Raw genomic sequence first — 27812 nt, 5'->3', positions numbered from 1 at the left:
GAATATGCATTCGAAAGTATAGGAATCCAATAAATGAAAACTTAACTAGATACTATTCTCAACCACTCCCTAATATGCTCAAAATTTCACCATTTGAAGCCACCTAGAAAAAAGTTATAGCAAAAATTCCAACATGCTTGGTTCACTCCCCAAATTAGATTTTTTCTCACATGCCTTTTCCTTCCAATTCTTTCTCCTTTTATACATTATCCTAACCCTTCATGAAAAGCCATGTTAATTCTAAAAGTCATATCAATTCATTAATTAAATAATTAATTCTCCTTTTTATTTCACTTTTCTAAATACAATGGAAAAATACAATGGGATTCATATACCATGGATTTGAAACCATGATTTCATTTTTTGATTTATTTTTCACATGAAACCCCTTTTTAATATACTTGGAGACTTATATATAATATTAATGATATAATCCTTTTGACATCAATAACAACAATTTTTTCAAGATATTTTGTTTTCCACTTTTGTAGGTAATTTCAAAGTTGCAACCTAGCATCTTTGTAACCATTTTTTGTTGTTATTTTGAAGATAGTCTTTGTTCCAAGAAGTACTTCAAACTATCATGAATTTTTTTTTATACTTTGAAATGTCTTCCTATTAGGTATGGATGTCATCTCTTAACTACATGTTGTATGGTCAACATTTCTTTTTCATAGGAGGGTATGAGTAAGTTATTTTCTTTGAATTCATTACTTTTAAATGCAATGGGACCTTCCATCTTATATCAAAATGCACCAATGCCATGAACTAGGGAAACACACTCCATAATGAAGGTTTTTGTGAAGTTAGGTTGCCTCTTTAATCCAAGAGAACATTTCCTTCTTCAATAATTTTGTTAGAGGTGCTTCTATTTGATCATAATTCTTGACAAACTTATGGTAATATATTTTCAATCCTAATAATCCTATGAGTTTCTTAAATATCTCAGGGATTGGCCATTCCCTCCTATCTTTCCTTTTGTTAGGGCCCACTTTGACACCTTCATGAGATACAATATGACCCAAGTATTCCACCTTTTGAAATCTAAGGGCACACTTGGAAGAATTTGCATATAGTTGTTGCTCTTCCAAAAGTGTTAATACCATGTCAACATGTTGTAAATGCTCTTCCCAATATTTGTTTTAGATTACTAGTATGTCATCAAAAAATACTAATATAATTTTTCTAAGGAAGAGTTTGAAAATAGAATTCATCAAGGATTGTTCCAAATGGGATAACCAATTCCTCCTAATTATCTTCATGTGTTCTAAAGGCTATTTTTGGAATGTCTTATTACCTCATTCTATTTTGATGATATCCATAACGAAGATCCAACTTAGTAAAGAAAATTTCTCCATGCAATATTTGGTATAATAATTCATCAATCACAAAAATAGGAAGCTTAACTTTGATTGTCATTTTGGTGAGTTGTCTATAATCTTGACACATGTGCCATGAACCATCCTTTTTTTATAACCAACACAACTATCAAAGTAAAAACTCTTTGGCTAGGTTGAATGATACCAATCTCTAACATTTCTTAAACCATACACTCAATCTCATTCTTATATGCATATGGATACATGTAAGTCCTAATGTTATGTGATACACTTGCAAGTTACAAATGAATAGCATGGTCATGATCTTGAGCAAGAGGAAGAACCTTAGGCATATCCCCAAATACCTTGGAATCATTGTTGGTAAGTTATTGGAGATCCACTATTGTAGATGATACAAATGTTTCAACATCTAATGAAAATAATTGTGCAGTTACACCATGATGTCCCTTTTTTAGCAATTTGTCATGCTATTAATGCTTATCACTTTAGAAGGATTCCCTTGGATGTCTCCAACCTCAATTTCCTTTTATTCTAGGGAAAATATGATGAAAATATATTGAAAAAAAGGGCCATTGTTCCTAGTGTTTGTAACCATTGAACCCTTAATATAACATTAGCACTGACCATTTATGTTGGTTGTGGATCCTGATTGTCTTCTTGATTTAAAGGTATTGTTCTTAGTGGTGTTTGGATCCAATTTCCTAATGGGGGGTATAGGGGAGATCCCCCCTTACTACTGTTGCTAGGCGGTTGAGGGAGGTTGGAAGCCATTCTTTGGAGCCCCCTGGAGGGGGGTTTGGGGGAAATGCCCTAGAAGAGAAAATTCTGGAAAATTACCTTGTAAAATATTGTAATTGTATAATCAATCTGGGCCATCCATTATTAGGTTATAGATTTGATAATATATGTTATGTTAAGCGATTTTTACCGAGGAGACAATCCTCTTTCTATGAGGAGATTGTATTGTAGCTATGTATTATTGAGATATTATTGTAATTGATAGGGAGGATATTGTGAGGGAGAGAATATGAGGATGTAGTGGAAGTGTTTCAAGTTGTAATCACTTCATTTTTCTCAATGGAATAAAATGAAGGACTAGATATTTCTCTATGTACATAGCCTAAATTGAGTGAACCACATATATTCATGTCTCATTCATAGTATTTATTTTTGCGTTTTATTTCTGAATTCATTTTGATTTCATTGCTTTGTGGAATTATCCTAACAAGTGGTATCAGAGCCAAAGATTCATTTGGATGATAAAACTCACAGGAAAGGAGGGTTCCTGATTAGAGTGGGAGAAACAATGGAAGAAGGTTTTATGGTTAACAAGTTCAATGAAAAACCTGCTAGCTATGGAAGATGCAAATGGAAGATTATCTATGTCAGAAAAATAATTTTCTACCATTAGGTGAAATAAAAAAGAAGCCAATGACTATGAAAGATGAAGAATGGGAAATTATTGAAAGAAAGGAATTGGGAACAATGCATCTGTGCCTGGTAGCATCAATAGTGTTAGCACATACAATATTCCTCTAAAATCAACTCTCCTAAGTTTGGCACTAATTCCTCTAAAGTTTGAGCAAGCTTCTTCCAATAATAGTTGCCCTCTTTAAATGGCTTGTTTCTCTCATTTCTTCTGTTCATCAAAATTTCTAATATGTCTAAATAGTTGTGATTACTTGCCACAAAATTATCAAGTGTTGATCCCACCAGTCTCTGGTAGCCTAGATTGATCTCTTATTAGCCTGACTCCATGCCCAATGGATTTTTTCTCAGTCCAAAAACTCCATTAAAACCTTACCCTACCAAATATCTAGCCACTGTTTGAATACATCAATAGCTATTGAAGTGACATTGGGTAGTTGATTCATAGAGGGATTCCCCTCTAGTTATGAAGGCCAGTTTCTAGCCCAAAATTGGTTCAATGTTACCTCTAGGTTTCCTTTCACAACTAAGAAAATTATGGAGTGATAACATTTTGGTGTCATCGCCCTAGAAAATGACAATGTTTTAGATTTGACTTCTGATGGTCAACAAAAATCAGACGCACGAAAGAATTTGTGCATCATTCACCTAGCGACTCCATTTTCAAATACTCTAGAGCTTAGATATTCATGATGACTCCACTATTTGAAGAATTCAAAGCTTGAACGTTCTCACTAATGACTCCATTTATTCTAGAATGACGAGCTCAGCTGCTGATCCAATTGCTTCATCAATCAATATAACAGAGTATGTGGTAGACCCTATTTCTATTGAAGGTTTTAAAGAATATTTTGATATGTTTGATGATGATCAAGTGGACAAGGCTTTTTCTAGATCTCTATCTATTTATTTACATTCGAGAAAGTGTAGCCCAAAAGATAAAATCCACTTTTTAGAAGATTTCATCAAAAAAGTTGAAATAGAAATTGAAGATTTGAAGGCTTGGAGAATAAATCAAATTGTTTCTTATCAAAACAACCTTTATGAAATTTATTTTCATCATCAACATGAAGATGTGTTAGAGGAAACAAATGGTGTTTTAGGATCTTATGAAAATCCATAAGATTTCCAAGAATATGCAAAACTTTTCCCATATTTAGATGCTAAGAAGGAAGATTTTGTCGAGCAAATTATTTCCCTTTCATCTAGAAATCTTGATCTTAATGAAATAAAACAGAAAACAACTATAGTTGAAAGATGCCATTTTCGTTTTGTTGGTCAAGAAGAAGTATTTGTTCATGTTCTCAAGGAACCTTTTGCATTTCTGTTGGAATCATCAAAGGAAATGAGTCTTACAATTTTCATGTTCAAAGGGATTAGTTTCAGATGGTGGGTTGAGTTGCACATTTCGAGTTTTTCTTTCTACCCTTGGAGAGTGAAAGCAAGAACCAATGAAGAATCCATTTACTTGTTTGGCTAAATTGGAAATTTGAGATTACATGATACAATAGTGAAACTAGTAAGAATAGTATGGATTGTACATAAACAAGCTTGCACAACAAGAGTCTTTTCAAGTTTGCATTAGTTTGGTTTGTGGTAGAATTTTTTCAGTGTTGAGTTTGGTTTTAGCTTTCAAAGCATGTTCTTCAGTTCAAGTTGAATACAAGCAATTTTTTTGCAAGTTTACAGAAGTGTTTTAGATCAGTTTCATGTTCAAAGTGGAATGGTTCACATCTCATAGGTCATAGGATGCAATTTTCAGAGTTTAGTTGGAATGGATTAAGCACTTGGTCAGTGTGTTCTTTGCTACCTCACAGGGAGGACAATATCCCCATTGGAGCCAGATGTTAGCACATACAAGATTCCTTTGAAATCAACTCTCCTAAGTTTTTTATTTCAATCTGAAGTCCTAAACAACACCATTCTGCCAGTTTAGTTAGTGCTACCTTTTAATTTGGCAGTGCTCATCATAACGATATAAGTAAAATGTGCTTTAAGTTATTTATGCTCTTTTGTGATCTCAGGTTCCTATTGAAGCCTTTAAATATTTTTATCAAAAGTATTGGGGCTAATACAACACCCAATATCTATGTCTATTTTTGTGCCACATATACCATGGAAACCAACTAACTCTACAAGCCAAACATCAATATCGAGCACCAAGCCAAGAGGAGGTGCCCGCATGGGATAACTATATTATATGTGTACTAGACGTCAACAAGATATCTAGATAATTATTATATGGAATGCCAAGCAAGTTGGTATGAAAATATTTAAGTGTCGAACGTTAGAGTGCCAACACTGTGTGTAGATGTCATTGCGAATAAAGTTGGTTGAGACGATTTAAAGGCAGGTTTCATAAAATGACAAGTGTTGAAGGATATTTCCAAATACTCACGTAGAGAACGCTCAACCAAAACTTGTATTTAGATTTGGGTTTTTGAATGACTAGCGTACCAGTTGATATGTTTTCTTAAAGAGCTAGCATAGAGATAAGGCAGAGGGTATTGCAGATGTTCTTTTTGATGACCTTGTGGGATTGTAGGGTGATAAACTAGGAATCATGACAAACTCATAACAAAGGCATCCAAAATTTGTTGGAAAAATATCAAATACTAAGTTAGGATTAACTTCTAATTAAATCACCTAGTACTCAGCAGAGCATGCTCAAAAGATTTTATTAAGTATGGAAGCCATTTCCATACGAACGTTAAAGAATCAAAGGATAGTTTGATCAAAACAAAGGAATCATGGTATATTTTCACAAGGGAGTGGTATATCTCAACGTTCATCGATAATTTCATTAGAAACAATTCATGTGTCTATGCAAGATTTTTCTCGACATGCCTCAAATAATGGACAAAATCAACTGGTGTAAGACTCTCTTCCTTGCCCTAGTTATGATTATGAAATTGCCTAATATCAATATGTGAAGCTTACCAGGGCTATACATTAAATGAGAACCTATTGCAAGGCCAATAAATGAATTTTTTGTCCCAAAGATTCAGTGATCTGTAATATGGTGGTTCTCCTCCTTACTATTTCAACATCCATTATTTAGAAGAAAGCTGAAGACACTCATTTTTCAGGATTGGATGATAGATTTTGGACACTCTTATGAATCTATTTGTAGATTGAACCAACCTTCCTATTCAACATTAATCTACTTGGAACATGGAAGAGGACAATTCAAAATATAATAGAGAAAATTACTAGGGGAATATCTCACAATGGGAGATTGTTATCTTTTTTTAAGGGTGGTTCACAGATACTGGGTGGCCGCTACATCCATTGGAAAATCTAGGCAGATCAACCCAAAGGGATCTACCTATCATCCAAATAAGAGGGGCCTAACCCTAAGGGCATCAATGATATTTGACCCCGTGACCTCCCAACGACGAGGTACTTAGCAATGGGAACTTGACCAACTCATCTAACCCTTGGGGATAAAGAGATTGCTATCATACATACACATGAATAGGCTATTGTATTAGATTTTGGTTGTCCGCTATTGCATTGCATCTAAGTTGATATTCTTGAGGATATATCAAAATGTTTTGATAGTAAAAAACTAAGAAAATAAATTGTTATGACCTTCACACTACAACAAGAATCTAGTGGAGAGTTTCTACCTTATTTTGAACAACAACCAATATTTATATTCCTTTCATTTCAAGTTTGGATTCTATTAATTCTTCAAGGGGCTTTCATATTACCATGAATTTATTTTTATATACACATAGTAGTTCAGTAAAATCCCTTAGGAGACATGGATGTTTATTTTGGAATGTTGATGCCTTACTAGTCATTGATACTCTTACAGAGAAATATCAAGGGCACACTCAAGATATTCTCTGTAATGAATGTGAAAAGGAGTTTGAAAAAGAATTTCATAGATGAGCCTTATCCGAGGATATTGACACATTATGTAGGCAGTTTTATACTTGTGAAAGGTCTATAGGTTGATGAAGAGAAAGAGACTCCTTCACTTAAAGGAGAAACACTTTGAACTGCGAATATATTAACAAGTTGAAAGTTGTGAGAATGTGAAGTACAGTGACTTGGCGGATTTCCTTTGAGGGATTATTGTTGATCTTCCTTCATTGAAAGATGTACATTTTGAATACTTATTTTTGCAACTAGGTTTTATCTTTGCAGGATTTTCGGCAGACTTAGGTTATTGTATTTTTTCACCTTTGATGACAACTTTTAAAGTTGTTGAGAAAGAAGGAGAAAACAAATTCCTATGTCACTCTCTAGATGAGAGATGTAGCATGGTCATAGGAAATTTTACAATGTATGACAAATGACAACAATAAATCATTTTAAAGAAAGACATCTATCAACAAAAATATCAACATTCCAAAAGGACTTGCTTTTGAATAGATAACAAACTTTGGTGACAACTTTTAAATAGTCAAATACAAGTGGCACACAAATCAACAAATCAAGGGCCAACACCATATTTCTAGGCAGTCAATGAGAAAACAATTCAAGGATCAAATTGAAAATCCATATCAACAAAAAGAGATTAATCAACAGGCACAATATCAAGGCAAAAAAAATTGGTCTATTCCAACATTGAAGGTTTGAAGGACACCTAGCAGATAGAAGATAGTTTCCACATTTTGAGGCAAGGATCAATATATAGTTGAACTGATTTCAGGATCGAGACTCCAACAACCTTCAACATTCGAGACATATTGCATCTATCTCTAGATTTAGTTTACTTTGAGAGTACTGACTATTTTGTTTCAAGAAAACCAAAAACATTTTGTGAATTTTATTGATCTATGTATTTTTATTATTTTGTAATGCAAGGGGGGGACTTAATGTGAAACCATGGTTTCTTGTTGTATCAGACATTTTTTAGATTAATAAAAACTCATTTAGAGTAGAAGTACTTGCAACACTCTAATCTTTGTGATTCTTAGATGGCAATTTATTCAGTTAGTGTTTCCCGTAAATGTTTTCATTCTTTGTAATTCATAGAATGCTTATTCTTCAAGTATTTGAATGAAATATATGAAAATGGAATTTGTCTCATAATGCTTTATTTTCATCGCATTCAACTACTTCACCAATTCCTCTAAAGTTTGAGCAAGATTATTCCAATAATAGTTTCCCTCTTTAAATGGTTTGTTTCTCTCATTTCTTCTGTTCATCAAAATTTCTAATATGTCTAAATAGTTGTTATTACTTGCCACAAAATTATTAAGTGTTGTGCCCACCAGTCTCTAGAAGCCTAGATTGATCTCTTATTATCATGACTCCGTGCCCAATGATTTTTTTCTCAATCCAACCACTCCATTAAAACCTTACCCTACCAAATATTTTGCCACTCTTTGAATACATGAACAACTGCTGAAGTGACATTGGGTAGATGATTCATAGAGGGAGCCCCCTTAGGTTAGGAAGGCTAGTTCCTAGCCCAAAATTAGTTCAATGTTACCTCGGGGTTTTCTTTTCATAGACAAGAAAATTACAGAGTGATAACAATTGGCTTTCAACATTTTGAAAGAAAAGACAACGGATGATTTGATGAAGGCATTGGCTAAACTATACAAGGAATCCTCAACTTACAACAAGGTATTTCATATGAAGCATTTATTTAATATGAAGACGTCAAAAGGTGGGTATGTTGCTAATCATTTAAATGCATTGAACACAATCACTAGTTAATTAGGTTATGTAGGAGTAAACTTTAATGATGACATTAGGGATATTTTTGTATTGTGCTCATTGTTATAAAGCATGAATGGCCTGGTAATGGCTGTGAGTAATTTTATCTTTGGTTCAAACACTTTAATTTTTAATGATGTAGTTGGTGTCATCCTCAACAAGGAAATGCAATGGAAAATCACAAGTGAGACATTAGGTAATTCTTTGACTTTACAAAATTGTAGAATACAAAGGGAGAGAGAAAAGAGCCTAGCGAATTGTGAAAATTCTAAGAAGGGAAGATTTGAATCCAAAGGAAGAATGGAATGTTGGCATTGTGGGAAGAAAGGGTAAATTTGGGTAATAACATTATTAATAAAATTGTTAATTATTAGTTTATTGAATTTGTTAGTTCCAGTCTTTGTAGCCTGTCACCAGGGATCAACATGAGCTCTTACTATGTTTGGTTATGTTAGATGTTTTGCACATGATGTTCAGCACAAAACATGTCACAAGTGTGTCCATCAGAAGAATCTTAGAAAAATATTTCCAATGGTATATCACACTCCTGTAACCGGCTCCCGGATTAGAAGATACGATCAAAATGAATGAGTGATTCTTGGTTATGCATGTTTTGAGGTCAGTTGCTGCACACAATGACAAGTTTAGTAAAAAATCAGTTTGTGAAATAATGGTAAGGAATTTTTCAAAACTGAAAGAGGTTTTTGTTCATCACATACCATATAACAAAAACCTCCTTCAGTTTATGCACAAGTGCTACTATGTGGGAGATATACAATGATATTTGGATCCTACATTTAAACAAAGAAAAATTTTCATATTTTTTACTGTTTTAGTCATTTTAGTGCGGGGCCATTTTACAACAGATGGAAAGTAATTTTGAGAAACCCAAAGAGGTTTTTGTTAAGAACAAGCCATATAAAAAAAACCTCTTTCAATGTATTCACAGGTGTCATGAATTAGGAAATGTGACTAGAGCTTTACAGCTCATTTTCACAGATTTAAATTTTTAATGATTTTCTGTTTTAGAGATGATTTTGTGGAACATATTGCGAGCAATTGGAAATTATTTTCCCAAATTTGAGAGAGGTTTTTCTCCAGCATGAACTTATCTACAAAAAAATCTTTCAATTTTGTAACAGATGCTATGGTTTAGGAGATACGAGTTCATATTCAACACCTATTTTCAGAAATTCAACCCATGTTTAATGTAACTGATTCTATTTTGAAGAAAATGGTTGAGCTCAATCCCTTAGTACAAGGATGAGAAAATGTATATATTTTATGAATTTTATAGTGTAGGGGTTGGAATTTGGCAGAAGGTTGGACTCTTGAGAAAGCATTGAGCTTCATTGTACACTCATATTTTCATTTTGGCTAAGGAATTGAGACCAGGATTTGCAGCACTCTTTGGGATTCATGTGGCAATTTGTCTTGGTACAGTGCTTCTCTTTGTAATTGTGAATTTTTTTATGTGATTGCATGCCATTATCTATCTTATTTCTTCTAAACTGAACAAACAAGAGTGTAAGTAGAATTCATTGAAAGCGCAGTGCTCTACTTGAAGTTTGCTTTAGTTATTTGATGTTTTCAGTTGTGTGGGGAGGATCCATGATTGCTCTTGCCCTCTTCAACACCTCATCTGTCTACTTCTTCCATCTCACTCAAATTTAAGTGCCAAAATGATTGCCTACCTTGCCCCATTGAGATCCCTGCAGAATTGAGCCTCAATCCCCGAACCCCAAAATGTGTCTTTCCCTCTGAGCCAACAAAACACCATTTTATTCAATCCAACTCTCTTGCACTCATACCTAGCCTAAGATCAGAAGATATTTCAGTCATCTCAAGCCCTCACCGATCATTATTTGCTGATATTGACCCGAAGAGAGCCCTCTCCTGACCTGGTAGGGCTAGCTACCAGGCTGAGCGTGGTTTGATGTTGGCCATGGATCTTACCTTTTCAGCCTGAGGTAAATCTAGGCACTAACAGAATCATGGGATTCATTTCATGCCAATCCCATAGGAAATATTTTTGAGATTATGTTCAAAGCTATTTTGGATAGGTTCATTTAGGTGCTGATGAAACATGCAAAATTGTTGGAAAGGGTAAGGTGTGGACAAAATTAAAAAATGGAAATTGATGGTTGTTGAAAGAGGTAAGATGCATTCTTGATTTAAGAAGAAATCTAATTTCAAAATGGCATTTGGAAAGTGAGGGTTGTACAATTACATTTACATGAAATTCATGGAAGGTCACTAGAGGATCTTTGATAATAGAAAAATGAGAGACAATAAGTAATTGTATTCATGTACTGTTAATCTTAACCTTGGGGACATGAGTGAGAAGGGGATGCAAATTCTCTACTTAATAAAATTATTATTAAATTTGAAGAAGGTTGATTTGGATTTTTGTGGCACTGTGTTTATAGAAAATAATAAATAGTTAGATCTCTTAGAGTTAGGAAGGAAAATAAGAGTGAAAAGTTAGAGCATAGCATACAAATTTATGGGGACTAACTCAGGTATCATCTCTTGGTGGATTTTATTATTATGTTATTTTTGTTGATGATGTAACTAGGAAAACTTGGGTTTATTGCATTAAAAAAAATGATGTGTTTGATCCATTTAAGAAATGGAAATATTTGGTTGAGAATGAGACAAGAAATAAGTTGAAGTGTCTTAGATTAGATAATGGAGGTGAATATTGCAACAAGGAGTTTTATAGTTACTATATATACCATGTTATTCATAGAGAGAAGATAGTTCTAGGAACACCATAAGAAAATTATGTGTTAGAAAGGATGAATTGGAAAATCATGGACCATGCAAGGAATATGAGATTACTACAAGATTTTCATTATAGTTTTGGGTAGATGTTATGGATATTGTTGTTTACTTAATAAATAAATGGCCTCCAAGTTCCTTGGATGGTAGCATTCTACAGATGCATGGACAGGTAAAAAGGTAAATTACTCATTTTTGAAGACTTTTGGCAATGAAGCATTTGTCCATATTGATAGAGAAAATACAATAAAGCTTGATGAACAATCTAAGAAGTGTACATTAATTGGATATGTAGTTAATGAATTTGATTGTTGCTTATGGGATGATGAAAATCATAAAATCATTAGGAGTAGACATGTGGTGTTCAATAAGAAGTCCATATACAAAGATAAATTACAAAGAAAAAAACAAGGAAAGGAAAACACATAATACACAATGCTTTTGAAATCATAGGAAAAGAAATTCCAAAGATACCAAAAAATCAAAATGTTCAACAACAACAATAGGAGGTACCTCAAAATTGTACAAGTGTTGCTAGAATTCAACTAGGTTAAGTAGAAACCCCTTGAATGATATTATCCTTTATTTTATTATGTATTCTTGACTGATTTTGGTGAACCAAAAAGATATGAAGAAGAAATGCAAATAGAAATAAGAAAGAAATGGAAGCAAGGAATGAAAGAATATATGATTGTTTGGTACATAACCAAACTTGGGACTTTGTCTCATTGTCTATAGTAAAAAGAACATTGTAAAATAAGTTGAAAGGAGAAGATGGAGGAAAAGAGAGGTACAAGGCTAGACTCGTTGTAAATGGTTTTGCATAGAAAAATGGTATAGATTTTGATGAAATATTTTCTCCTGTTGTTAAAATGACTTCAATTAGAAATATTTTAAGTTTAATGGAAGTATAAGATTTCCATCTTGAATAGTTAGTTGTAAAGACATATTTTCACCATGTGGACTTAGAGGAAGATGTTTATATGCAAAAACCATAAGGGTATGAAATCATAGGGAAGAAAAACTTAGTATGCATAATAAAGAAGAGCTTGCATGGTTTAAAGTACGGTCCAAGCCAGTGGTATTTGAAGTTTGATATGTTTATGATAGAACAAGGTTATAATAGATGTTTGTCTGACTATTTTGTTATCTTAAGAGACTAGATAATGAAAACTATTATATATTGTTATTGTATGTAGATGACATGCTTGTTGTACAGTTTAATGTGCAAGATAAATATTCTTAGAAGAAAATAAGCTAATACATTTTATAAATTTAAGGGGTTTTTGATTTTAGAGGGGCAAATTTTTATAAAACACCCATTTCATATAGTTAGCCCAGCTTTTATTTAAAATCTATATATATATATATATATCTATATATATATATATATATATATATATATATATATATATATATATATATATATATTTTCATTTAGCCCAAAAAAAGGGCGGATAAACTATGAAAAGACTCATTTGACCCGATTCGACTGGTTTGGGAGGTTATATTCCATTACAATCGCCCAATTTTCTGCTTTGCAATGTTAATTTTGTTTGCAATCACCCATTTTCTGGTTTAGGAGGTGGTTTGAGAGGTTGTATTTGGTCCCAATCGCCCTGGTAAATAAATGAAAATATAAATAAACTAGAGGTATGGTAAATAAACAAAACCTCTTTTTATATTTAGTCCATAACCCTCTTTCTATTTAAGAAGCCTCAAAAAAGAGGTTTTATTTAAGTGAACCCTATGGGCCAAATACCATATTTATAAAAGAGGTATGGTAAATTAATAAAAATATAAATAAGCGAGAGGTATGGTAAATAAATAAATAATATTTTCTCTATAAGTCACCTTATATTTACGAACACTCAAAAAATGCGTTATATTTAGGTGAAGCCTATGGGCCAAATACCATGGGCCAAATTATTATTAATACCATGCAAAAAAACATTATTAACCCTAATATTAGTATTAATAAAAATAAATATGGCACATGGTATTGACCCATGGTATTCACGTGGAATGTAGCCTATTTAAAGGGGGGAATTAAACCAGCATAGATCCATCTTTACTCTGGATCTACTAAGCGCCGAGAGGGATCAAATATCGTGATATGCAAACTAGCATAGAGTGAAAAAATTATGTGAGGGTTTGGTAGATAAGGAGTAAAAATGGATCTTGTAATTTAATGTCACTTAAACATTTTAACTCGGTTAAAATAAAATAAAAAATAACATAAAAATCAATTATTAATTTTTATAAATTACTAATAGTAGTTTTTAAGCTCCAGGTTTATGATAACCCATGGTATTGACCCATGGTAATACCATGGTACTCATGTGAGCATAGACAATTTAAAGTGGAAATTCTATCAGCTTAGATCCATTTTAATTCCGGATCTACCAAGTGCTGAGAGGGATAAATAGATTTCATCCCTATAAGAGTTTGGTAGATGTGGAGTTAAGATGGATATAGGTTGGTTTTTATGATAATGAAGATATTAAATAGACTTAGGAAATTATGTTGTAAAAAACTTCTTAAGGTGAATGGTTAAAGCTACATTTTAGTCACTTCACAAAATTTAGTAAAAAATACCAATATCTCCATTAATATTGGTTTTTTTTATTTAACAAAAAAATTCAAAATAGTGAAATCTTATCACTCTTTCCGCATCACCCTCGCAGAAGAGAGATAGTCGCTGCCAATATTTCCCACCATTTTTCAAACGTTCTTAATATGATATCTTCATGAAAAACTTAAGGTACTGATGTTGGATTAGTTGTTTGAAAAATATGTTGGTTTGTACACCCTTTCATCTTCTCTATTATTCTTAGCTTTTCGTAATGATCTGTAGGGGTTGGGCCACTGCACCAAATTGTCCTAAAAGGCGGAGATTGTGCACCAAAAAGGAAATTAATCCACATGTTACAACACTATTAAAAAATGCAAGACGTATGAAGGTAGTGAATTATGCTAATAAGCAATTTAGATTGGGAGAGATGTAATTAAATTTTATTATTTAATTGAAGATTTCCAATTAAAATAATAATAAATCTACATTTATATATTTATATATTGATTGGAAGGCTTCTGACAAAGGTCACTTCTTTCCATTAGATCCCCTTCAGGCCTTTGCAATACCTACTACTTTCTTATATTATATAGTTGGGGGTTGCTACTTGTTGGCATGTTGGGGTAAACAAGCTTGATGTGTTTTTTTGGATCTCGCAGTTGGAGTGTATGGAATAAGAAAGAAAGTTGATTTGCATTTTCTCATCCCGATAGGTAAATGTTTGTAGATGAAGATTCCATATTAGCAACTCTGTCACAAGGAAATTTTGTATATTTTGTTGTTTCTCAGTACAAAATCAAGCATTTTTTTTTAAAACTCAACATTGGTTGCATTTAGGAGCAAAGAGTTGTCTCCATGTCTTCTTCACACAAGAAAGTTGTATGGTCCAACGATCCTGCCATATGACTATTGACATCTAGCTCACAATACAAGGCTATCTTTGATGATGAAGCAGTAGTAGTAGCTTGGTGGTGGGGAAGATTTGGAAAGTTAAATCTTCAATGAAATCCATTGATTTTATGTGGTTGTCCCTAACGAATAATGTTTTGATGTGAGAGGTTCTACAAAATAGGGCAAGGTAGGGTCCTGGAATTTGTACTCTATGCAAATGTGAAGGGGAAACAATAGACCACGTGCTGGTGTTCATTTGTATTTTTCCTCAATAGGTATGGGGTGTTATTCTCCCCTTATTTGAGGATAGGGTACTTGGCTGGAGGCTTCCTTGTTGGTCTATTTGATGATAGAGCACTCAAATAACATAGATCATTGCCCCTAATTGCCTCTAGAGCCATCTGGACAGGAAAGAAGGAATAAAAATTTTGTAGGCAAGGAGATCCCTCCTTCTCAGGTACATCATCAAATAAAATACCTATATGAAGGCATAAAAATGACTCCAAAGGTTAAAGTTCCAAGGTGGGTTGCAATCTGGAGGTTGATAAAACTTATCCATGGCCTTTCTTTGTTGGTTCTTGCCAAGGTGATATTCTTGTTATATATATTATCTATGAATATGTGTGATATTCTTGTTCTGTATATTATCTGCGATTCAAACCCAAGTCAACAATGTGTAGGAGGCAAATTCGAACTGGTGCTGCTTTTGGTGTCTTTCATGTCTACCTCTGCCAGAGAATTATCCATAATACATCAAGTTCTGGATTCACATGTCTCCCGATATTTCATTATTTTTCACATTTTGAAGTGGGCATAGAGGATAGCTCTTGTTTTAGGTGCAAACATATTCATTGAAGGTCATAATGGGCAGTGGAGCAGTAGGGATGGGCTTGTTGGGTCAATATAATTTGAACCCAACTACAAATTTGATGCCCAAAACTTCACAACTAGTTTTGGGGGTTCCATGGAAACAGAAAAGAAGAAAATTAGGAGGTTTGAAACTTTAAGGCCGTGCCCATCATATAAACCTTTTTGTATCACAAAAAGATTGACAACGGGAAATCCTTTGATGCTCATGCTGGTGCAACCCTGCAACTTCCCAAGTGTGCATGTTGTTCACAATTCATGCTATGATTTATTTATTTATATATTTGTTTATGGTTGAAATTGCTACATGTATAGATAGCCTGTATGACATCCTTGATAATCTTGCCATTTCAAGACCAAGTGAAGAAAGCACATATCATAGTTGAATATAGTTTGACTTGGAGGTGTTTAGAAGATTCATTTGTGAATTGAGTTGCTGCAAATAAGCTTCTTATCTTCATTTAATGAACTATGTCAAATACCTCGGTTTTATTTATAGTTTTGTTGAGTTAATGGTTAGTGAATGGCTTGATAAAGAATTTGTTCTTGATCTGGATTCCCCTTGGATGTCAACAAAAAAAAATTGTAGACCTCAATAATACAATTAATGCTCTTGTCAAACCGTGCCTTAGTTACCGAGGGTACTATATTTATTGTGATTTCTTTATCTAGTTTGTAAATTAGTCCATGTAGAGGGAAAGCATAGCTTTGTAGATCCTCCTCTGAGTGAGTTCGATCCTGAAATGAATGTGATAATTGAGAAAGAAAAGCAATCGCAATTCAATGGCTTGGAACTTATTTCTTCTGAAAATTTTACATCCTAGGCAGTTATGGAAGTTGTTGGATCATGTCTAACAAACAAGTATTCAGAAGGACTCCCTGGTAAGAGGTAAGTGCCTGAAGATATAACTTGGAATGTGAAGAATGGCACCATCATGATTGTGATTGTGTCTGAGCTACTTGGCAGTTTCTTCTTGCCACTTGGTATTTTTTTCTTGTTAAACTCAGTTTCTCTTAGCTTTTTGACCTGTACTTTTTAGTTTGAATGTTTGACATGTGTGTAATGGTTTCTGGGTTCAATGTTATAGTGTAGAGACCTATAGTTGTTGCATGAGTATCTATTATCACAATGATGGATACATTTGTTGGACACTTTTCTATATTTATTCACTACTGTGTTGGGTTGGGATTTACGCCATGCATATAATATGCTGGCAATGAATTCATTGACCAAAGTGAGAGGCTTTGTTAGTAGAGGGCCCTAGAAGCATTCCATCTTGATAACAATACATGGGGTGTTCATTTTCAACCATTATCTTGATCCCCGACTAATTTTGTTGTTTATACACCTCTCCTCTAACCACATCATGCATTATGGTGTGTATGGTTCTGAACTACAAACCTCCTTTGATAAGATTATCATTTCTATTTGGGCATGTAACATGTGAAAATTTTCTTTGCAACGTTTAGGGTTTGGACTTACCACATGGAGGGCATCTGTCTCATGGATTCATGATAGCAAAAAGCGAGTATTTGCTATATCAATTTACTTTGAATCAATGCCATATCGTCTAGATGAGTCCACATGTGAGCTCGCATTTCCAATCTAATAATAATTAGGAGGGAAACCGTTCCATCATTGAAAAATATTGAACCAATATTTTGGGGAAGTGTTCAATGTGTTAATGGTCGGGTTTGTTTTCTGGGGTTATATGATTCATTGACTATGAGATGCTTGAGAAGAATTCCACCCTTTTTAGGATCAAGCTTATCATTGTTGGTGCTAGTGCATATCCCCGAGATATTGATTACCCTCGCATGAGGCAGGTAATTAAGATGGGTATTTCTAAAAATCTTATAATGGTAGTCCTTTCAAAAATTTATCTTTCCAACAATGTTTATTCTAGCATATTTTATTAATATGTTCTTATAGTATGTAATGTTGGATTTTTTTAATGATTTTTAGTACTAAAAAGTTTGTGGTTTGGGAAGATTGCCAATACAGTTGGGGCATACTTAATGATGGAAATGGCACACATAATTGGTCTCGTCATTGCTTCTATAATGACTAGTCCATTTGATTTTAGTGATGTAGTAACAAATACAACGCACAAGGTGAGTTGATGTTATTAATTTTCTCTGCACTTCACCCTTTCGATTAAAAATATGACTATATTAGATGGATCTTTTTTGGATCTATCTTAATGCTATCTATCTGTGCCATTCCCCCCTTGTAGAAGAAAAATAATCCCATTAATGTTCAAGAAACAACGAAGAACTAAAACAAATATGCCATTCCCATCATAGGAGGAGTGATTATAGCGTTAAGAGGTGCAGATTTTCCGTTTGATTCTCTTACATGTTCTTTGATTCAATTTCTTGTTTTCATTTTTTTATGTTCTTTCTGTTTCTTATCACTACTAGATCAAAGCTTCGATGAAACTCATTATGTTCCTTGAATTGTTTGTCAATTGTTTCACTTTTTTCCTTTCATTTTTATCTTTATGATATTTTTCATTCTGAAATATTTTTGGATTGGAGGGTTGTGATTTTTAGTCTTTACAAGGTCCTTGGGGAGGCATGATATTCTTCAGGAAGGAACTAGTATTGGGGGTCGACCTAGAGACAACCATCAAAAATGTAGTTTTTCCAGGGTTACAGGTCAATTTGAGTTCTCCTTCCTTTCCTCCATCATCCATATTGTTCTCCTGCTCACTAATATCATAATATTGGATATATCAATTTTTTTGTATCATTTCATTTATAAAAGAGACATGAAATAATTTGTGGCTTTCTAGGGAGGACCACATAACCATACCATAGGAGGGTTGGTTGTTTGTTTAAAACAGGATGTAACTGCAAAGTTCAAGGCTTATCAAGTACAGGTGTAGCACTCTCACATGTCTAAGCTTCTATAAAATTCATGCATGTGAATTATTTTTTGAAAGGATTTTGTTTCTTATCAAAGGTAAAATAGTTTTAGTAAGTTGTAGCAAATTGCCGAGCCTTTGCAAAGAGCCTAATGGATTTGGGTTACAATTTGGTGTCTAGTGGTAGTGAAAATCACCTAGTTCTAGTTGATTTGAGGCCCTTGGTAAGGATCCTTTGTTCATATGCTGGAGTACACAACCTACTTGTATATTGATTTCTATTGGATTTAGTTGGTTGAATGTAACATGGTATATATTAATGGGCTTGAACAGGGCATTGATGGTGCAAGAGTAGAGGACGTTTTGGATGTTGCTTTTATCACATTAAACAAGAATTTTGTACCAGGTTACATGAATTTTTTCTTTGTATATTTAGATGTAAGGGATTCATTGATTTTCCTTTCTCCATGGGATGATATAGCTTACTTTAATACCTTACATTTTTAGGTGATAAAAGTGTTATGGTTCCTGGTGGTATACGCATAGGGACTCCTGCATTAACCACCCGTGGGATTCTTGAGGATGACTTTATTAAGGTTGCAGATTTTATCCACGAGGGGGTGCAGATAGCCATTAAGGCTAAGGGCTCTGTGAAAAGTACAAAATTAAAAGATTTTATAGAATTTATTAAGTCAGACAATTTCCAGCTATGAAATAGCATTTTTGATCTCAAAAAGTAGGTTGAATCATTTGCTAGCCAATTTCCATTGTTTGGTGTTGGCACTGAAAATCTTAGTTAGATATATGACGTGCTCACAAGATCAAAAGTGTCCTTTATTAAATTTTAGGTTGGGCTTCAGTGACGATAACCAGGTTGGTAAGATTTGGTTCCATGTGTTTATTATAGTGATGAATAATGTTTTAAGCTGAATTTTGTCTGAATTTATGTGTTTTCCCAGCATTGGCATTAACCGATTCTATTCCAATGTGTTGGATATTGAGTTTGACATTTTATTTATTGGCAATTATGTACGACTCTCTTTTTGTTCATCACAAGAATTTTGGGTTGAAAAATATTGATAACTTGTATGGAAGCTATTATAGCACTTATTTATGTGGTGTGACTATGGATATTTTATATAGCCTGGAAAGCAATATTCCATACTTCTCAAGGGCCCAAGTATTGGGCAAATTACACAGTTTCATAAAGTGTGTTCACTAAGATACTTCTACACATGCACAGATTCCATGTATACATGACACATTTGCAATCAATTGGGCTTCTAAGATTTTATTAGTACATTAGGATGGCAAGAATTGGTCCCATTTGTAGATTATAGCAATGAACCATGTTGAGATCTGTATTTTTCTTGAATTTATGTGCTTTCCCAGTATAAGCATACATATTCTGTTTTGGTGTGATGGATGTTGAGTTTTCTATTTTATTTATTGGCAAAAAAAAGTCTACATAATTTGTATGGTACACCCTTTCAATCCTTCATTTTCCTGAGCAGTTATTTAGACTCTCTTCTATTGGTTAGGACTAAGTAATAGGAATAGTAGGCATAAAGACTTAGGTAGGAATAAATAGAAAGAAAGTTCTACTGTTACATTTATTGTACACACCCTTTATATAATGAATTTACCACCCTATCCATGGTTTATAGATAGAATTGACGTAGCTTGAGTAGGTATTTACACAGGGTTTGATTACTAAATTTACCACTTTACACACCCTGTTTGTGTTTCATTTGACTAGTTGACTACTCTTATTGTTTTGAATTATATTAGTATTAGTTAGTATATTAGATCAATTATGACTTACACTATTAGGAAGTTACATCCTGAGTTTATTGAGTCTATAGAATCAAGCTCTCGATTAGTCTATAGGACAAAGGAATGCAAAGTATATAGAGACAAATTTGAGAGCCAAAAACACAAAAAATTAAGGGGATTATTTGATTCAATTACTATTGGATTCACTTATTCTAAAAAAGTGTATTTATAATTTGTTATGGAGTTTTATGGGGTGAATAAAAAAGTGCAAGGATTGTTGGATTAAGGCTGTGAGACGTGATGTGATGTGCCTGAGGACAGTAAAATATACCATGACTGGGTGGTATCTATTTTGCCACAATTGCATAGGACTTGTAACTGGTCCCAAACACAATAAGCAACCCCTTGTGGAGGTATGCTAGTCCACGAGAGGTGAACATGTCACTTGGGGGAGTTGAACCCCAGTGGGCATGATAACGACACCCTTCTTTCACTGACCAGGTAAGACCCTATTGATAACATTGTTTAGATTTTGATTTAATAGCCTTCTGGTCTTAATTTTCTTAACAGGAGAGGGTATTATTCAATGGAATCATAGTATCTAAATGATGAACATGGGTTAAGTTTTGTTTAAAAGTATTTGACTCTTGAATGCTCAAATGTTTGTGTGACCACCAAATGCAAGGCCTTTCAACCAACTGGATGTTCAAAGTAGCGCAAATTATAGTGAGTGCAGTCTCACATTTCTAGAGATTGTTTTTAGTTGGAAGTGCTGAAAAGAATAATGGGAGTTTGCCAAACTGGGATTGTGAAACATATGAGTAACTACTTCTATACCTTGGTGAACTTTCATTTGCATATACATATATTCCAACTAATCTCTCCTTGAATTAGCGGGATGTAAAAGCTTTTATGAATGGTGGGCATGGTGTATTGGGATGTTTCCATTTACTCAGGTTCTGAACATCATGATTGAGTGTCAGGTAAAAACTTGGCATGTTTTGAATTAGTAATAATTTCTTTCTCAATGAAAAAATTTCATCTGCATATACATCCTAGCTGGGCTCTCTCGAAAATGGCAGAATATAAAACTTTTGTTGTTGTGTCATTGATGACATAAAGTTATATGATTTAATTAGCTCAAGTTTTCATTAGGTCAGGTGTCGAAGATCATGATTGAAATTCGTCTAGAACTGTGGTTTTTTATCAAATAGTAATGGTGTTTTAATGAGAAACCTTCATCTGCATGCACATTCCAACTTGACTCTTTCAGAAATGGTAGAATGTACTTTTGTGTTTTGAGTATTATTGGTCGAATAAGGTAACATTATTTCGGAAACTCAGCTATTGCATAGCAGCCATGATTTTCCTGTGTCTAGTCATCATCTCAAATTCTTGTGCTTGTTTTTTTTGTGCAGACTGCAAAATTGAGATTTTTTTTCTCTTTTGATCAGCTACTCTGATTTTTCAATGGGAATTTATGTCTAATAATGTGGTGATTGTGCATGATTTGTTTTAATTCTTACATAGCTGTTGTGATATGTCATTCATCAAAAGATAACATTTTTTTCAGTCTAGATTATTTTTCATTACTTTGCTGCCAAAACACAAAAGTCCCTGTTGGGTTATGCATGTATTTGATTCTTGGGATTTTATGTTGGCAGTTCCTCTGTTGTTCGTTGTAATACATTTGAAATTAAACATGAGGTGTTGTTTGTGGTGTAATAATACATTTGAAATTAAACATGAGGTGTTGTTTGTGGGGTAATACATTATTCTTAAGCAACACCTCTTGTTGATCAATGCTTTGAATCTTTTTGTATTTGATGTCATGATCCCCAGTCGTTCATGCTGTAACTGAGATCGTTCTTGCAAGCATTATTGCATGCTAAATGTACTATCTTGATACAGTGACCTAATTATGTTTTTTTATTATTGCAACTCCATTGATATTATTGTCAAGTTTTCATTGGTTCTATTCAATTGTAATCAATGCCTCATGAGTTTGTGATTCTGGAGTAGTTGATAAACTAGGGGAGGGAATCCAGTAGTGGAATGGGGACCAATAGTGGAGATAGAACCTGACCTCTTAAGCTATAACAAATCATAACACATCACACCAATAACACATTATAAAAGTGGTATTAAAATAACGAAGAATTCTCACAAGTTTAAAAATAGTCCATAAACTCACTAGGCATACAATTGTCTAGAAAGTGACTCTTAGTTCACTACCATACAAAACATCATGTCCAAACACATCTTTAAATGCTCTAACGTAAAGACACTTCAAATCCTTAGACATTAAGAACCATCAAATGTTTATTCCAACAAGGTTCAGTTTTGATGTACAGATTACCTATCACATCTGATAGAGAGGTTGATTGCTGGAGAATGTCTGCAGTAAATGATGTTCCAATATGTATAACCTCAAGTCCATATAGAGCCCAATGTTTCTTTCCCCTTGTGCATTTGAACAGACATAAATAGGTAATGCTTATCATTCAATGCTTTCCATGACCCAACCCTAAGTTTGAAATATATAATGCAAAGGAGTAACGTATTCAACTATGTTCAAAATGACCATTAATCAAATCAATCTGCCAGGGCCATTAAATAATTTACAAGCACCAACATTGGCTAGGAGAAACTAAGAGCCCCTAGATCATAATCAAATCAATCCTACACACAAATATCATCATTCTGCATATGAAATCCATGTCGATGACCATTCACCACTCAACTTTCCAATGGAATGTTATACATTTAATCTATAATTCATGGAAGCACCATTGCAACAACTCAGTTTACAATACTGCTCTCTAGATCACTGTCAAAATTTCATACAATGTATCTTTATTCCTGGGACTCATCAATCAAGATTTCCAATGGAGCATTATAAATATAAACCATCATTAATGGAAGCACCATTTATTCAACTCAGTTTACAATATTGCTCTATAGGTCACTGCAAACATTTATCTCACCACAAATCTTTATTTAGGGATCAACACTATTTCATAAACTCTGTTCTTTTAAAGTTTTGTTTCTTGTCACCTATGTTTACCTTAAAGTTTTTCATTTCCTTGTTGCTATGCACTGCATCAACCTCTATTATTCTACAATATTTGTTTGTTTAATGTTTTTTTGTCATGCATGAGGAAATAGTGTTGCTCTTGTGAGGGTAAGAATGCAAGTGACAAGGGTTGATCATCTAAAAAACTCTTCCTCAAATGAGGAGTTAAATCCGGTAGGTTTAAAGAGCATAATGATATAAAAGCTGAAGAGCATATGATGTAGATGTTGAAGGTGGTACTTCTGCATGAATTTTAGTGCAAGGTGCAAGTTTAACCAAGAATATTAGTGTTAACAGAGGTCGAACTAAAGAGGATATGATGAAGGAAATTGATGATGTTGACTTCAATGGATGCTTAATAAGAGTTGCAGTGAGAAAATATGGAACTCACCAGCATCAATACATTATTGGATAAATAAATCATGCAAGGAAGAAGAATAAATGGGTTATTACAATGTTAATTGAACAAAAGGAGGAAATAATTGATTGGTGTAAGGAGATACTTGAAATTGGCCATGACCTAGAGTTGACACAACTTAAGGCTAACGTTGTTCCACTTTGAGTCCATTCAAAGGATTTTGGGGAAATTAGGGTGTGCAGGAGTTAAGAAAATATATCAAGAGCTGGCATTAGGAGCAATTGAAATCCTAAATAGAGACAAAGCTATGGATGTACACCCTACAATTCTAACCAAGTTCTATTACACTCTATCTGATCCAAAATGGATCCATTTACCCTCTAAGTTTACAAAAATCCTCTAAAAGATCAAAAGTACCACATAATCAAAACATCGGAAAACGCTATTGGGAGCCAAAAACACAAAGAAAACATTGAAAAATAGAGTAGCAGAAGCTTGAATAGTGAATGCATAGTAGCCGTCAGATCTGGCCGATCAACGGTCCAGATCTGATTGGTGAATCGCAATCGGTCGATATCGGCGGAGACTATAAAAATGTTGCGATAGCGATCGACGGAGTCAACAAGGACCATCGATCAAGCGCGCAGATTGACAACCCACGTTGCATCGCAGAATCATTGTCGGAGATTACAAGAGTGCTTACAAGGGCCCAGGGTTATCGCGATATGCGATTGCGATCAATCGCATCGCGATATCGCAATCAGAGAAACACAATGGAGCGGGGCTTATACACATGTATATGTGCGATGTGATTAGCCAGACCGGATGGCTATATAAACATTGTTGCAGAAGATTTGAGATCCGCCGAAAGGCATTATTTAATGTATTTTCGTATATTTCATTGTTAAACGAAATACAAAGAAACAACGTCAATGCGATAAAACCCGAACCCGAAGGGGTTTGGGAATGAAAATGTATATTGTTTCAAGTCCGGAGGAAGCCATTTTTATGTTATTTTTAGTGTTTTTATGTATTTCCAAAATACAAAGGGAAACCTTGGAACAAGGCCGAAGCGACTTGCGATGGCGATTGAGGACGGACTCGATAGGAGAATAGACTAGATTTAAGGACTTTTGAAGTTATAAAGACTGTGTTGTGGCGAACTTTCACAATTTCGAATACATTTCTCTGTGTTAACAGAAAGCAGATGTTTCAGGGGTTCAAAAGGCCTAAGGCACTCTTACGGTGCAGAATAGGTGGCCACCTCCCCTTAATGCGTTATCTAATGATTGTGTAACGCTAGAAGAGGGATTTGAGCGGACAGAGGCCAAGAGACAGAAATCCAAGAAGGAGAAATGAACAAGCAACGCAGATTGGATTTAAAGCCACAAATAGAGAGCAAACAGAAGCAAGCAGTATTAGAGGCAGTGCTAAGTCAAAGACAGAGAGTGATTGAGAGAGTCTATGTACTCAGAGAGGCTTGAGAGGTTCAAGCAAACTCTTGTTGTTGTATCTGTTGTGTGTTGAGTCTCAAATTGAGCTCATACTATTGTAAAACTCTGTTTTAAGACTTAATAGAGAGGTCACCACTGAAGGTTGGACCAAGAGATGTAGCCCAGGAGTATTGGGTGAACTCCTTATGAAATTTGTTATGTTTATGTGTGTTGTCTATTATGCTTCTTTACTGCTTCATTGTTTGTGTATTTCACAATCTTATCGATCCATTGCATAAGATAACATAGGCAAATCCATGCACATGAGTTTGTAATACCTTATTAATTGTCTTAACTCTCATTATCAGATCAAGTGGTATCAGAGCTTTAGGTTGCTAAGGTTAGACAAGCTTGTGCTGGATTGGTGAATGATAACTAGGTCAAAGCTCAAATTAGGAGAAGGAGAACTGGTTGAAGCTAACCTAGAAATAGGAAGAGTCTATCCTAGGAGGAAAATGTCAGAAGAAAAACCCTTGGAATCAGACTCTTAGTTCATGGACAATTTCATGACCATGAGAGCCATGGTAGAAGAGATGTATCGAGAATTTAAGAAAGGTCAAAGTGAAGATTATTCAACCTCCAAAAAAGACAAAGGAACAAAGGAATCTCTTCTAGATGGCCATTCTGAAGGAAAAGTGAAAGCAAAAGAGCCTCCTCTATCCACACCTCCTGATAGCCTTGAAAATAAAAAGAAGAAAACATCTCTGATTAAGTTAGATGTAAAATTTGATTTGCCAATATATGATGGAGAATTAAATGCATAAAAGCTAGATAACTAGATTAGACAGATTGATGTGTATTGCAGGGTGCAGAACATTGATTCAAACATGAGTAAAATTCAGCTAGCCAGCCTACACCTTGGAGGAACTGCCTTAGTCTGGTGGGAAGGAAGGACACAAGCTGATTTGAAGAAACATGGTAAAATTCTTTCTACCTAGAGTGAATTTGTTTCTGCCATTAAAAAACAATTCTATCCACTAGCTTATATGCAGCAAGCTATGATGAGTTGGCAAACTCTTCGCCAATTAAAAGGGAAAAGTGTACAAAGCTATACCCAAGAATTTAGAAAAAGAGATTTAATTTTAGGCATTTCTTTAAAATCACTTGAAACTTTGCTGAAGTATATGGGTGGTCTACATAGCTATTTGAGGCACACCATTCTCATGTTTAACCCTACTAGCATAGATGAGGTATTTGTTCAGGCTACACGTCTAGAGGCTAGAGGTAAGAATGTGAACCAGAGATTGGGGGATCATCAAAACCCACTGCAAGCAAAAACAAGGAAAAGAGGAAGCAGAAATGGAAAGAGAGGAAGGAAAACGCTATACAGAAAGACAAACCTTCATGCACTCATTACAAGAAGGATGGACATGATGATGAACATTGCTAGTCTTTGCATCCGGAGCTGAAACCCAAGAAGTTCGATGGCAAGAAGAAGAAGATTTTTGCTGATATACAGAAAGATTTGGGGTCAGACTCAGGTGATGAAACAACAATCACAGCCACAGGTATAAAAGGTAAAAATTTTGAAGCATCTACTAGTAATTCTGCACAAACTATTGATAGTGAAGAAAATGAGAGGAAAAGACATGAGATTTTTCATATTAGAGTTATTTCCAAGCATCAAAAGATTGATACTTTATTTGATAGTGGCTCACAAGTAAACTTGATTTCTGAAGCAATTGTGAAGAAGCTAGGATTACTAACCACACCTCACAAGAAGCCATATCCATTAGGTTGGGTATGTGATAAAGCAAAGCTACAAGTGACTAGACAATGTAAACTTAGGTTTTCTTTTGGGTCAGCATTTGTAGATGAGGTTGAGTTAGATATCGTTCCCTTGGATATATGTGGAATTGTTTTAGGAAGTCCTTACTTGTATGATAGAAAAGCCCTTTTCTATAGAGCTGAAAATAAGTATCAATTCATTAAAGATGGAATATAATATATTGTAAGAGCTCATAAACTCAAGAATAATTATACTCTCATAAACTCAGGGCAGATGAAAAGAATTGTAAATTCATGCAAGCAATTTTTACTGATGGTTGTAAAGGAAAAGAAACCTAATAAAACCAATGTATTTGAGGGTTGTGATGCTAAACAGAAAACTGATTTAGAAAAAGTTGTTTCAGAATATGATATCTTATTTCAAGAACCTAAAGGTTTGCCACCCAAAAGGAAAATTGTACATGATATTCATTTGCAACAAGATGCTCCATTGACTAACATCAAAATGTACAGGTTATTCACTTTAGAGAATGCAGAGATCAAGAAGCAGGTACAGGAGCTGCTCGAGAAATGGTTCATAAGATAAAGCACATCACCATGCGGATCTCCAATCGTGTTGGTGAGAAAGAATATGGTTCGTGGAGGATGTGCATTGATTACTAAGCACTGAATAAAATAACGATCAAGAATCGTTATCCCCTTCCTCGCATTGATGATCTATTGGATCAGCTGAAAGAAGTTGTTTACTTTTCCAAGTTAGACTTGCGTACTGGTTACCATCAAGTCAGAGTAGCAGAGCAAGATGCATGGAAGACTACTTTCAAAACAAATCAAGGGTTGTATGAATGGCTAGTTATGCCTTTTGGCTTAACTAATGCTCCTGCCACCTTCATGAGAGTTATGAATGATGTACTCAGGCCTTTTATTGATTATTTTGTAATTGT

General features: G+C 34.2%; 1 pseudogene; it reads left to right on the top strand.

Moving 5' to 3' along the window:
- Positions 1-3525: 3525 nt before the first annotated feature.
- On the top strand, positions 3526-19150 carry LOC149263282 (serine hydroxymethyltransferase 3, chloroplastic-like; annotated as a pseudogene).
- The last annotated feature ends 8662 nt before the right edge of the window (positions 19151-27812 follow it).

The sequence above is a fragment of the Pinus tabuliformis genome, chromosome 6 (genome assembly GCF_031772625.1).
Source record: "Pinus tabuliformis cultivar Carrire ecotype Pingquan chromosome 6, CPIR1, whole genome shotgun sequence".
NCBI classification, from domain to species: Eukaryota; Viridiplantae; Streptophyta; class Pinopsida; order Pinales; family Pinaceae; genus Pinus; species Pinus tabuliformis.
The sequence above is the reverse complement of the archived record's forward strand: the minus strand, read 5'-3'. Positions and strand labels throughout refer to the sequence as shown.